Raw genomic sequence first — 15,469 nt, 5'->3', positions numbered from 1 at the left:
TTGAGTCTCAGAGAAAGGAATGTTATTATGGCTAAATATCTCCACCACTCTATGCAATCCCCCCTCCCAGTTTCCCACAGCACTAAGTGTGGAAGTCCTGAAGATCTAAGAAAAAAATGGCCTCCAGAGCTGACATATAATATGTTTGGTTACCTACACTTTTAAGGCCATGAAAATGAAACTTGGTTAAAATATTTTGTTATGAAGTGAGAAATACTGAATCAAGACACTACAGAAGGGATGCTGAAAAGTGTCATTGCATTTCTGTTTTATATAGAAAGATTAAGATGATTTAATCATATTCAAGATAATGTGCTTGGTATTTTTTTTAATAAATATCTTCGTATGTATGTCTGTCTATAGGTATGTATAGAAGTGCACATACAAGAACACAATACCATACATATTCATGCCTTTTGCAACACATTTCATTTCAGTTTACATTTTGGTGCAAGCCTTTGCCAAGATAGGAATCTCTTAAATAATATAAAATACATGCTGGTCAGTATGAATGCCATCAAATTCCATAATATATTCTTCTAGAAGAGTTTTATTTGATCACAAATTTAATATATTGAGGGCAAAGCTATTTGCTTTTGTCTTCACTAGATGAATTATATCCCCACCTTATATCTTGAAAAGGAGAGGCAGTGTTTTTATGCCTTCTTGTCACATTGGATGGAAGTATTAATTGTGTATGGAATAATCCATATTTTATAGCATGACATACTGTAGCAGAAATGATTGATGGGATAAAAACAACACAGTATATTGGTATTGCATAGCTATGTTAAGTGTTATGTTCTTAGCACGCTATGCAATGTGACCTTCTGTATCTCAGGCCTCTCCAGCCTTTGTTCCAGCAAATAGGCATCTATTTTTGACGCAGTGCAATAGGCTAAGACTACTACACCTGATATATGCACATTCAGCAAGAGAGGCCTCCTCAAGTAATTATAAAGAAAAAAATGAATATGAGCATCCTTCAGTTCAATAAATGTACCTTATCTATAAACCAATCATCACAGGGAATGCTTGCTTTCTGCAGATTTAAACTCTTTGTTTGCTTGTTGTTTGTTTAAGATGTGCAGAGTGTGGTGATGAGGACGCTGTATAAATTAATACCAAGCTACTATATATACAGAAAACAGAAATGTTGAATGTGGTCATAAAAATCACACTTGGCATCCATATGCCAAAATACTGATTCTTTTGTGGTTTTATTTCATCAATATCCATATTTATTGTTATATCAAAATATCACTTAAATTCTTGGTTTTGCACCACGGCCACATCTCTTTGTAACTACTTCTTGGTTTTATAGAGATGAGTTCGCTGATTTTTCAAGCAAGAACTTTTTTTGTGAATGCTGATTCATCAGAAGCTTTCTAGTGTCAACTAAAAATGTTTTGCTACCTGGACCAGAGCTATCTATATCTTCCAGGGCCATATGTTAAATAGTCATGCTGCACTATTGAGACCCAATTTCTGTTATCATTTATGATGTTTCTTGAAATTGCTTTATTGTTCTAGTGCAGTGGTGAATCACCTTCATCCGTCATCTTTCTCCCTCATTAGCTATGTTACTAGGTTTAATGGGAGTTCAGTTTAACAACATCTGGAGATGTTGTTTAACAACAGTTTAACAACATCTGGAGATGATGGATACCATCCATCTTTGCTCACCTCAGAACCTTCTCTGAGACCATCATTCAAAAATAGGAAGTGTACATATTTTCTTGATTTGGTATATAGTTTTGTTCTCATAAAAGTTTAGAAAAATACATCCCTCTAATAACAAGAGGGTGAAGGTTTATTCTGTAATTTCCTTTCCAAAAGAAAGAAAGTAAGAAAATAAGGTAAAGAAATATGGACCAAAGAACGCGGTTTGACAAAGTGTCAGAAGTAGATTCCTGTAAAAACCATTCTTTCTGGGGCTAAAGTCATGATTGTGTTACAAGTGTCCTTCATGTAGGTGGTAGCAATTTTGAGTCTGCTGTTTGTTTACTTGAACACTAAAATGAGTAGCTTGCATTCTTTTTTATAAACAGAGGAAAAGGGGAAAGGAAGAGATCAGATTATTATTTTTTTTCACTTGTTCTAGAGACATTAAAAACTGCTTTTTTTAACATAATGTCTGTTGTCACTCAAGATGCTGAAACAGTAATTATAATATAATGATCTGTATAGGTTGCAAAAATATTTAATCCATACATTTTTATATTATTACAGACTGAAGCTATGAACATAGTAGAATACTTGCACTGAGACACTAGGAATGAATGGGAATAATTGAACAAAAAGGATAACTTTAATGCATTTAAAGTAGATGTATCCGACTTGCAGCCACAGGCCACATAGACTTTTAACATTATTATTTGATTTATATACATTAACTATACTATATTATATACTTTATATGTGGCCCACAACAATTATTCTTTACTTTGGCAGCCCAGGCCAAAAAAGTGGATACCCATGATCGAAGGAAGGGATGTCAAACTTGTGTTGTCACGGGGGCATCACGTGACATATCACAAGTTTTTCCCCCTTTGCTAAACCGGGCATGGACATGGCCACCGCATGACACATCCAACCCCCTGGCCACAAGTTTGACAGCCCTGATCTAAGTAAGGTGTTAAGTCACAAGAGAAAAGCTTGGTGTTCTTAGTCATAAATTAAATTAGATAAAATACAAATAATTGTTTTAATCTCTTTTGTTTTGTTTCAATGTATTTTGCTTTTAATGAAAATCAACTGTTTCTTATGATCAACTGTTCGATCATAACTACTTAAATCAACAAGTAGAAACCTACTTGCTGATTTTACAGCTGGCCAAATGCAAAATTCTGCTGCTCTTCTTCCATATTGGTCCTACTGATGAAAGTGACTTTTTATAAGCAGTTAACAGACAGACTGATTAAACAACATTTTCACCATTATTCTATAGATTCCCCATCATGGACTTCCAATACTGTTTTTTATTTTTAATGTGTTGAGCAAAAAAGACATATGAAAACAATATATGGTGGGAATAGCTAAATACCTTGTGCCATATATTTTTATGTATGTCTGCGTATCAGTATACAAGTTGTCTGTATGTCTGCCTGTCTATTAATCACAGTGCATCGCTGAATGGCATTACTGACTTTTTGTTCATACTGAACCAGCAATAAGAAAATAGAAACAGAAACTTGCAATGAATTAAAAAATATTCCTGCAAAACTTAATTTTATCTAATTGTAATTTATACAAATTCAAAAACAAACAAATCATGGTGCTTAACATCAACAAACAAATCAGTGCTACTGATTTATTTAATTTTATCTTTTCCTATACAATAGAAATCCTTACAATTCCAACTCTGTACTTAAATTGATTTCTACCTAATCACAGGCCCTGGAGCAACATAGGTTTCTAATCTTTCCTCCAGATTTTTTTATGGGGAGGGGTTTGTTTATTTATTTTTGCAATGCTAATAGCTCTGATCATTTTGATGACTCTTTGGCATGGTTTACTGCAATTTTGAGACAGAAACAACTAAAAGTTGTAGAATAATCCTTACATAATTTTAATACAAACTACCTGCTGAGCCACCAGGAGCTCTGGTGGCTCAGCAGACTAATTAACATCCAATTACATCTGCTGCCTGCAATTACTGCAAGTTCAAATCTCACCAGGCTCAAGGTTGACTCAGCCTTCCATCCTTTCTAAGGTAGGTAAAATGAGGACCCAGATTATGGGGGCAATAAACTGATTTTGTATAAATATACAAAAGTATGAAGGCTATTGCTTAACACATTGTAAGCCGTCCTGAGTCTCCAGAGAAGGGCGGCATATAAATCAAATAAAAAAAAATCCTATAATTGTTTTACTTGCATTTATAAATGTATTATGTGGTTTCTTAAATTAATAAAAATTAAAAAAAAAAAAATCCTAATTCCCCCAAATGCAGAAAACCTTTATACAGTCCCTGCCATTTTTCATTACTGTACACCTGTTTTTGATGCTTCTGGCCACCAGAATTGTGGTGCGTTCCAGTTTGAACCCTATCTAAGGAGTCTGTGGAGAAGTTCCATCTCCTCCAAAAGGAGGCCTTTTGTACAAGCAGGTTAGTAACTCTCATGATATTTCATGATGTGGAATGCATATAATGAAACCTGTTGACCTCTTTGATAATTCTCAAAGTAGAATTCAGGGGAATGAAATAAGAGTTCATACTGAAATCCAAACAATATATGCGTGGGGGAAATGCCCATATATTACTTGTGGGCCTGAAATAAAGGTTCATAATATTGTTTTCAATTTATAAGCTAACTTTGAAGATGCAACGTTGTTATAAAGACTCTGTTTCTTTATCCTTCCTACTGGAGATGGTGAACAGATTTTTTTTTTCCTTTTTAAAGTTGGAGGCAAGGCATCCATGTGAAGCCAAGGTGTCATCAAAATGATGAAACTTCCCACCATCCCAGCTCCCTACTATGTCTCCATCATTGCAGTAAAACTACAAAGATTGCAGAGTTGGCATCACACCATTATATGTTTTGTCATTTGCCCCTCTTGAATGGGCAATGAATTTAATCAATCTTTAAGATAGTAAAAAAGAAAGTGCAATAGTCAAATTAAATATTATCCTTTCCTAGGGGTCTAAGAAGAGTGAATCAGAATGTAGAAGAAGCACATTAGCATCAAATGATCACTGAAACTTATAAGAGTGAGACAAACTTGCCAGTATTCAGCAGCAAAACAATTTTTTATGAACAAAATTCTTATTTGGTTTGACTGAATTGCCACCATCCACCATTTGCAATTGAAATATATACTGCAGGCTCAATAGCTGATCACCAGTTTGCAATTTTTATTTTTATTCTTAAAGTACAGATTTATCATTGCTGATCTTTTTTTTAACAAAATAGAGGAAAAACAAGAGAAAAATTGATTAAAAAAACAAAAATGAAAGAATATTGCAATTAAAAGATAAATTGCATATAAAAGAGCTTATATAGATGGATGCGTATACACACATAAACATATGACTGAATTGTTCTAAGAAATATATGACTGAAATTGTTTATATAATAATTTCAATTAAACATAATAATATTTCATTTTAATTGTTCATGCATAATTTAAGTATATAGGCCATTCATTCATAGGCTGTAGGTAATGTCAGGTCTTTAATTCACTGGATAAATTGGGGCCATAAATTTACCTTTTTAATGTTGAAGAACTAATCTCTTAGCAATAAAAAGGGCAATGAGACTCCATTTCTATTGTCTAGCTATCAATTTCCTTGCAGTTGTTAAAGCCATGTATGCATCTAAATATATTTCATTAGTATATACTTATTGTAATTACTTCCTCCCAAAACATGGTAATTTTAGGACATTGCAAAAACACATTTTAATGAAGTATTAATTTGACTATATCTATATGAAGATTTTTTTCATTCTTTTTTTTTCCTTTTTTTTTTTTTTTTTGTAAAAATGCAATGTATTTTTGCAATGGTCCAGTAAATTTGTGGTTATGGTAACTGCATAATCTGTGCTATAATCTGAGATATAGTGAGGCTTTTGGTATTGAAATTAGAATGTTTTCCATTATTTAGGCAAAATGGGGATTTCCAAATCCTATTTCTATGCAGTCTTTGAAGTCTGTGCATTAAAGTTACACTGATTTATTTTTAATAGATGATTATAAAGACTCTCGACCAAATCCTAGTGATCTATTGGTCCACATAAAGTTCTCAATAAATGTTTTAATTATAAATGTTACTGATGGGTCAAAATCTATTATATCTTGAATCCAAAACATTCCAGTTAGCTTCAGCTGTTATATAGGAATACTTTGAAATGTCCCGTAATGGGGAATTTGCACTAAATGAAGATATCAAAAATTTGGTACAAATCAAAGATATGCATACTGATAGAATCCAAGACTCAGAAACTGAAAGTTTTCTTTCTTAACTGTCTATATAATTATTTTAATTTATCTTTATCAGTCTTCATTTTTATTATCTGCTAAAGGTATATTATTTTGAGATGCGTGCAAAATGAAGCATTTACAAGGGCATATGTTCCTCGTCAGTACTTTTTCTGCTAAAACTTTTTGGATAATATTTATGTATTTATTTATCAAATTTGTATAGCTGCCCATCTCACATGAAAGTGGTTGTGGGTGGTATACACCATATAATTTTTAAAAAATTAAAAAACCACTACGAAAAGGCAGATAATTGGTGCACATAGCAATAGCCACATTGTTTCATGAAATCCAGTACATTTTCCCTTGAAGGATAATCATTGCCTGTCATTAAGCATAAGGTTTTTCATTTGTAAAATGTAACCAAAGTTTTTCTGAAAATATTCACTAGTATTATTAGCAGTTCAATGATATTATGGATTCATTTTCAGAATGCCGAAAATGGATGGTGGTGATAAATGAAAGAAATCTGTTTTATTTAGGTTTATTGCATATATTTTCAAAAGCACATTCTTGCAATCTGAAGCTTTTGTTTATCTGGTGCAGCCTTAGAATATTCAACTAACCATTTCCTGCATTACATAGTAGAGAGAAAATAAAGGTTCTTCAACAAAAAAATTAAACAAACAGCTTCCGCCCTCTTGCATAACCTAGTTTTCAAGATCTGCTTTTAATTCTACCACTTGTATTTTGTTGTTATATTAGTGCTAAATCATGAATCTAGCATCATCTACAATCCCAATGCAAAAAGCAACATACATTAGCATTCCCCTGATCTCTTGTTTCTTCTGTAAAGTCTGTAAATTGTATGTTATGATGCTGGATCATGATTAGTACATCTATAAGATTAGAAATAAAATCTTGTTTGCCCTGAACCAAAAATGTTTTGCATCTATTAAGAGTTCAATGATGCACTATTTATCATACTAAGATAATATATGACTTATGGTATACAGCATTCATACACCTACAGATACATTACATTCAGTCACACAGTCTGTCAGTTATTCTACTGGTGCCGGATAACAACTACAGAATTATGCTAAGAATATTTATCTCTCACACACATGCGTGTTCTCTCTCTCTTAATTATTTAGATGTTTCTGCATCTTGTAATGAATTGTAGAATGGAAACTAATAAATAATGCTTTACAAAGTTTATCATGTTTTCATAAAATAATGTTTATTCTACATTACTTCATATCGAAGGACTTGTCTGTTTTCTTTTCTTTTCTTTTTTTAAACATGTCCAAGAATGGGTTTTCAAACTAAATTGCTTTTTAATAATAAATATTGTTTGGAACATTATGTTGTAGCTTAGTTACATTGGTTCAAACACTAATATTTTGTAATACTAGTAGTTCCAAAACATCCTTATTCCTAAGCAGTTTTAGGCTAGAAATTATATTTAGAAATCTGGATTCATGAAACATATAGCAATATACATAATCTGGATAATTTGTTTATTCTACGCCTTTTTTAAAAACCAGCATTTATTGGGTACAAGAATATGAAAGTATAGAGGCGAGAAAACTTGCCGATCTACATGATCATTTGAAACCAATAACAGATAGAGTTTTGTTCCCTTTGAAGGAACCTATGTTTAGCACTAATGTTGATGCACAGATGACATTAGTTGCCAATATTAGTTTTTGTCAACTTCTGACCTGCAACTGTATTCTTTTAATTAATATTTGGGTTACATCCTGATTACAGTCATCCAACCAGTTACTGATGTATTTATTGGGTGTTACATTAAGCACTAACGAACACTTTTAAAGCTATGGGCTTTAAAGAGCTATGGGCTAATTTATTTAAAATTCCAGTATGCAAATCTTGCTTATGTGCCTGCTGCTCGGACATGTTAAGTTGGTTAGTACTTAGGCAAGTTATTTTCTTTAAAAGTCTACCTTTTTAAAATGCATTTTCTCTAATTATTTTTGAATGAGGATTACCTGAATGTTACCAAATATTTTAAAAGATGGGATAACTATTTGATTTACAATGTATCTATATCCAGTCCTACAAAAATGGAGGCATGCCTGATTATATAGTATAGAAAGAAATGTAAAATATCTACATATCTACATATTTACCATGCTTATTCTCTGGAATTTGAATTGTTCGGCATCACAAAATTGTCTATACTCTCTCTATATATCTCTCTACGTACTGTATACCTGTATACTATACCTATACTTATACAAACATATACATATAGATATACCCAAACACATGTATACATATACAAGCATTCCTTGCTTAAGGAAGATGGGATGAGGTTGGCAGACAGGACACTAGTGCAAATAGGATATAATATTTTTTTAAGCTTTAGTTCTACCCCAAGGAGGCTGTATCTAGTTGATAAGGGCCAACCAAAGTATTGAATAAATCAATTACTGCTTACTTCAAACTCTCATGCTATCATTAGTACAAATAATTGTTTGGATTGGATGTTTTCTTACAACTCTAAGAAATAAAAGTAATGAGAACCACTCCAAAGTTTGTGTCAGGCTTGATTTTCTCATCTGGATCTGATGGCAGTGAGGTATGTCCATCTCGGTACATACAGTATATATACCTCAAGTTCAATTAGACACATGTGTGAATTTTATATGACTTGCAAAGGAATTCAAGAAAGATCCCAACATGGCTTGCTTTAAGCAGAACCTTTTTGTACTGGTGTTATCCATGAACTATCAAGTTCTTTCAAGGGCTGTTTCTAGTCCAACACACTGTCTGGATTACATCAGGAGGATCTTTAATTCTCTGTGAATTATCAGAAAATCCAAAATGTACATACTGCAAGCTATGTCATAATCCAGACATGCTTTTTACTAATACTTAAATTCTGTATGTGCAAGCTTTAAGAAGAAATACTCGGCTGTGGTATTCCAGAGCTAAAGATGTCTTCTATATTTTTTTGTGCAAAGAAAATAAAGTTTGTACTTCTGATCCACAGAATAAATAAGAGCATTGCTTTTTCTATAATTGGAAATTGTTCAGGCTGGCGCTTCCCTACATTTTTATTACTGCTGAAGGGGATGGCAAATAAGTTCATGTAATTAGCAGGAAAATAATAAAGTGCTTTAAGAATACTTGAGATTAAGAATTTGTCTCAAGCTCCTGAGAATTCATAAATGCAATCAATATTAATATGAGAAGAGAAGCCATTTTCAAGAATATCAGAACTATTTAGGCATTGCTATCTCTTATCTGTCTTCATTTGCTTTCCATAATAAATTGGATTTCTTCTGTTTTTATGGTATTCTCAGTGATTATGTAGCTATTTTAAGGATATAAATCTTGAACTGGTGGGTTTCTTCTGTGTAATCCTTGACTTTTCTTCAGCAAGATGCAATCCACTGTATATTATTTTACATACACACAAACACACCCCACTCGTCCTTACTCAACAAAGTCACTGAATATTTGTTCATAATTGCAAATTCTACAACAACAGAATAGCACCAAATGTTGTGTCAGTTTGTATGAATAAGAATTGATGGTTTGCAATGAAGACCCAGTTGTGGGGGCAATAAGCTGACTTTGTATAAAATATACAAAAGGATGAAGGCTATTGCTGAGCACATTGTAAGCCGCCCTGAGTCTTCGGAGAAGGGCGGCATATAAATCAAAATTAAAAATTAAAAAAAAAAAATTAAAAAAAATTATTCTTTTCAGTGTAAATCTGTTCTTTCTCTATCCAAATACAGTAATTAATAGTTTTACCTATGAACAACATCTTTGATTCTGAAATATTAAAGAAATTCCAGATTTCCAGGAGGAAAGTATTTTATAATCTTCCAATGACTCGTTTCTCCCAAGGGTAGGGAATGGGGAAAAAACATACTTTTCTTTGGTTTCATAATTTCCAGAAATATTATTCCATAGCAAGACATATTGTATGTAATGAATAGGGAATGAGGAATAGATTCAAAAGCCATAAATCCAGTTTTTAGATTAGATATGAGCCTCAAATAGATCTATCTATATAGAACTGTGGGAAAGGGTACATCATAAAAATGATTAAAAGAATTCAATTGTACCTTTTATAATAATTTCAGGTTTAATGGTAGTTTCTTTCTCATTTTTTCATAAACATAAACAAGAAAACTTTCTAACACTGATGAAGGTTGAACAACTCAAAATGTAGTTTCGCATGAAGATATTCATCCTGTGTAAATCTTTCAAATTACATAATTAGTTCTTATCTGTCTTTCCTATCTCCATAAAATGGCCAACCTTAGTTTTGAATCTAAAAAGGCAAATTATTTCATAGACACCCATAGAAAGCTTGCTTATGTAAGAGCCATGGTGGCACAGTATTGTAGGCCTACTCTGCCCACTGCCAGGAATTCAATCCTGACCGGCTCAAGGTTGACTCAGCCTTCTATCCTTCCGAGGTCAGTAAAATGAGGACCCAGATTGTTGGGGGCAATATGCTGACTCTGTAAATCACTTAGAGAATGCTGTAAAGCACTATGAAGTGGCATATCAGTCTAAGTGTTATTACTATTGTATGTAACCTCAAATCCCAAAGGATATAATACTACATTATAGGTTGTCATCTTACTGATCTTCTTGAAAATGGGTGCCAATTGTGAATGGAAAGGTTCAACAATACACATCAGATTGTGCTCCAAATGTTTATGCTCAAATTATGCAAATGGAACACTAAGAGGACTACTATACCAAAGGCTCAATCAATGCAGTCTCATAGATTGTGAGCCTATATATCAAATTTATTACCAGTGTTCAGAGTACCTTATAATTTTATTTTCAAATTTCAAATAAACCAAACAAGTATCTTACATATTTGGATCTGAAAGTCTTGAGATGAAGCTTTCCACAAAGTCATACTAATTATTTATTAGTACTAAAATATGTATTGGCTGTTATTTATTTAAAGCAAGTCAGTGCTGACTGCTGTTGAAAACATTCCCTATGTATCTTTAAACACTGAATTATTTAAGTCAGACTATATTGCTTTGTTGGCAATAAATACAGAAATTTAATACTTTATCTACCAAGTGTCCTGTTGAAAATAATGCTTGATTTTAGCCTGAATAAATTACAATTTCTCCAAGTTTGTACTTTCTCTTACTTACTTTCTTTGTTTGGAGTCCTGGGAAAGAAATTAATCCACAATATCTTGTCTGATAGAATTGCCACCAATTGCAATTTGAAATGCTGAGGAGTTTAAAGAAGGAGAAGCTATGACCAGTTAAGTGTCTCGTTCAAGGTACTCAGTCCAAAGGAAAGGGTTTCCGATTTTCTATCTTCCCTGTTGGAAGATTTCAGAAGTTGATGCTAGTGAATTATAGCTCCAGCTGTTCAGAAACTATCCTATCAGACAGCCCCAGGTTGCAGGGTTCCATATTTTCACATACTGTATATATGAACATGCACTTCTGTCCTCTGGAACAGAATCCCTCCTAAATTTTCATGGCATCAAAAGCTTGGACCAGGAGTGTTTTCTGAGATGGTTTAGCAAGGTGATATTTTAATGGGTTTTGTATGTTTTTGTGTTTTCTAACACAAGCTTTTAGTTTCATGGTTTCCCTTGTGGTTGTGCTATTGTTTTAATGATTTATTTTGTGATGCATTATTAATTCTCTATAAGTCACTTTGAGTTGAGTCAACCTTGAGTGCATCAGAATTGAACTACTGGCAATGGGCAGAGTTAGCCTGCAATACTGCATTGTAACCATTGCGCAACCATGGCATTGAAAGAAGGGAGGGGAAGGAACAGTGTCCAGGAGCAGCAGGAGGGAGTCTTGACTGATCCCTTATTACTGGCCTCAGCAGAGCAAGATATACTAGCAAAACCTCCCATTTCTGGGAAGGAAAAATTGACTTACTTTTTCATAACTTTGTTGTCTTTGTCATTATGTCCTCTAAGGTCTCAAGAGGGCTAACATAGATGCTTGACAAACTTGGTCTCTCTGGGGATTGAATCAGGGGTGAAATCCAAAATTTTTCTCTACCGGTTCTGTAGGCGTGGCTTGGTGGGCATGGCAAGGGAAGGATACTGCAAAATCTCAATTCCCATCCCCCTCTGGGGCCAGCCAGAGGTGGTATTTGCCGGTTCTCCAAACTACTCAAAATTTCTGTTTACTGGTTCTCCAGAACCTGTTAGAACCTGCTGGATTTCACCCCTGGATTGAATCCCTCATCACTGACTAGATTTGGTTATATCAAGGTTATGGTTTTCTGCCCATACTTTATGTTAGAAAAGGCAACAGAAGTTGGATAGAATGTAATAGAGGCAAGCAAGCCACAAAAAGAGAGACTGGTGTAGAAATGTCGTTACCCCATTTTTAGAGCATTAAATATTTATACTAATGCTTCCAGTCTTAGACCACTACCTATTATCTCATTATCAAGAGTTTAATTCTACTCCAATTATGATCAGACTTCAGTCTTAAATTTAAATTGCTGAACTTTTGAACTTTTGGTTATATTGGCAGGACCATCACTGATGAATTACATTCCATTAGCATAATAGAAAGCAAAGTGAGGGTTTATGGCTAACTCTAATCAAGAAATTAAGAATTGAGAGATTAAATGATCCCCAAATTATTAGTTCTATTACCTTAAACAAAACTCTGATAGGCAGACAGTTTAATAAGACCACACATCTCAGTGGCTGGTTCTTCCTCTTTACATTGGAAACATTGCCATATTATTCAACTCCACCATTTATTTTCCATAAAATCAAATAGAAATTGCAACATTACATATTGTCAGGAAATAATCATTTCCATTATTTTAAGTCGCATTAGTGGTTTATTGAACATAGAAATATACACCCCTTATTTCATATTGTCAAGTCTTCATAGTATTCCTAAACTTTTAAAGAATTTTCTACTAATTTGGAAATAGTTTACTATATTTAAAATCGTGTCTGAAATACCATTATTTATAATTTTACAAGTTTTGGAAGATGGAGGATTTATCTGATCCTATTATAAAATTTTCAGTATAGGATACATCGTAGACATAGAGGTAATTTAAAAACATTCTGATATACTTTTTAAAAATAATTTGAAATATATTTTACAGAATGAATAAAGAAGCTAGGATAATTAATCAAGATGACTATAGATTGGTTTTTGAGAAAACTTTACTGTAAAACTGAGCTGACTAATTTCAGTTTGAGTTGCTTTGCTTTTGCACATAAATAGAAGCTTCTGATTAGCCAGTAGGATATTACTGGCCTGAGGCTTTACCCTAGATAAACACAGAGTTAATTAGGCTCTATTCTCAAAACAGGAAAAAAGAATCAGAAATACCATTTAGTTGAAAGTCAAGGGAACATTCTAAACATCCAAAAGGAGCAGAAAAGTTATAAATATTTTTCAGAAAACAACAGTCCCTTCCAATTTGCTGGACCATTTCTGATTAAAGTAACTTGTACTACACACTTTAGGACAGAAATATGCAATTGCATTGGCTTGATGGCTGGATTGAGCTTTGCATGTCACATCAAGACCAAATTTATATTGTGACTAACTTCATAATGTGTTTTTTTTTTAAGTATTACAAATCCCAATCCCAAATACTATATTAGATGTTTTTTAGCTAACAATTATATGCTTCAATATTCTTTCAAAGTTCTCAGTATGAAATGACCTATGTGTAGACAGTTGACACATTGTGCGGCACTGCCTGGAAAAGTCTGGAGTAATTAACACATTATATGCATGACAAAAACAGTGTGGAAATGATTAATGTAAATGAATTTAAAAAGTAGAAAAATATGATTTAAAAGTGAAAGAGAATCTGAAAATTTCAAAGAATAGGAAGTAGTATAACATTAATTTTACTAAATGATGAAAATAAGACAGAGATTCAACACATTTTACATTACTATTGAATTAAAGTCATTAATATAAAAGAATTTCAGTTTAAATATACAAATGAGAAAAGTTAATATAAATAAAAGTAACCTAGATTTCCTTAATCAAGTCAAATCCATATGTGTGGATATATTTAACCAGACAACAATTGATAAGAGATAGCATTAAGAAACAAACATGGAAATTTGATCCAGGACAACATATTGTTAACTCTTGGGGCAATTTGGGATAGATAAGATGCCTTGGTAAATTTTCTGCGAGTTGATTACAATAAATGCTTGCCAACAGAGGGTTTTGAAGCTTTAATCTTGCATTATTATTATTATTATTATTATTATTATTATTATTATTATTATTATTACTATTATCATCATCATCATCATCATCATCATCATCATCATCATCATCTATTTTGTCATTAATATAATATATAGATGAAAGGTAAATAATCTTCAAATAGATTTAATAGCTTAAACATTTGGAGGGGCCGGTTTCACAAGGGGTGGGAAACTAATATTGTTAGCAATGTATTGATTTTTAATCAACTGAGGAGATAATCTATGTTTCCCTAGTTTTAATGACACTGTTGATCTCATGTTACATTTATCTCCTATTTGCAGATTCTACCAATTGTATTTCCCTTTGATGTCAAATAACGATGACAAATAATAATAATTCCCATGAAGGTCTGGCTTATTTACTTAATTAATTCCAAGTAGCACCAAAAGCATTTTCTCTAAAACATGAATCTTTAGAATTTGTACAGTTTCTTTATCTGTTTCTAACTGTCTTAGTCAAAATCTTGTTAAGCTATTTGTTGTTTTAAAGTCTTAAAAAATATTATTTCCTCTTTGCTTTAGTTTCTGTAAATTGGAAGGAAGGCACCAAGAGGTATTTTTCTTTATCCCACTGTTTTCAAATACCTCTTTTCAACTGTATTGATTGTAACTGTAATCAAAAATCAAAATCAAGGGGTTTTCTTAAATTTAGCGTCCTTTATAAGGCTACACTAGTCTATGCAAGTATATTGTTTCTCCCTCAACCCCCAGCTTCTCTACTCAAGAGGAAACCACAGGACTTCCATCCCACTATCTCTTCAAAAGGAACCACAGTCTGGCGTAGGCGATCTCTTGCTCTTTCCTTATTCAGAGGGACTTCCTGGCCGCTTTTCAATGCCCCAGAACCATTTCTGCTCTTTCAGATATGTCTAGTCCTCCATAGAACTTCATTTAGAAGCTGGGACTACAAGACATTCCAACATGTAAAAAAGCAAATGTAATCTCTTAAGTAGCTGATCTTTTCATATTCAGTGTGAACATCAAGATACGTATTCAGGTCTTTAATTCTTTAGCCTTTCAAATTCTGAACTTGAACAAAGCTTATGCTGCATTTTGAATAAATCACTAGTTCTGGACATTAAGTGTAAAAGAGTCACTGGTGTCAGAATCATAATGGTACTTTTGTTAGCTTACTTATGCAAATAACCTCATTACAAGAAGACTAGAAACCTGAGGACATGCGACTATGAACTTCATCAGCTCCAGTACCACAGGGGACTGGCTAAAATGGATAGGAAGTGGGAGAGGGACAATGGCAAGCTAACCAAGAATGCCACTTAACAT

At 33.0% G+C, this 15,469-nt stretch overlaps 1 protein-coding gene across 1 annotated transcript in view; it reads left to right on the top strand.

Annotated features, from left to right (window-relative positions):
• EDIL3 (EGF like and discoidin domains 3) overlaps positions 1 to 15,469 on the top strand; it is a 230,013-nt gene that overhangs the window by 20,949 nt on the left and 193,595 nt on the right. The window lies entirely within an intron of this gene.

Source organism: Pantherophis guttatus, chromosome 2 (genome assembly GCF_059756535.1).
Source record: "Pantherophis guttatus breed Tessera chromosome 2, ASM5975653v1, whole genome shotgun sequence".
Taxonomy (NCBI): domain Eukaryota; kingdom Metazoa; phylum Chordata; class Lepidosauria; order Squamata; family Colubridae; genus Pantherophis; species Pantherophis guttatus.
Note: the sequence above shows the minus strand (reverse complement) of the source record. Positions and strands in the feature narration are given on the sequence as shown.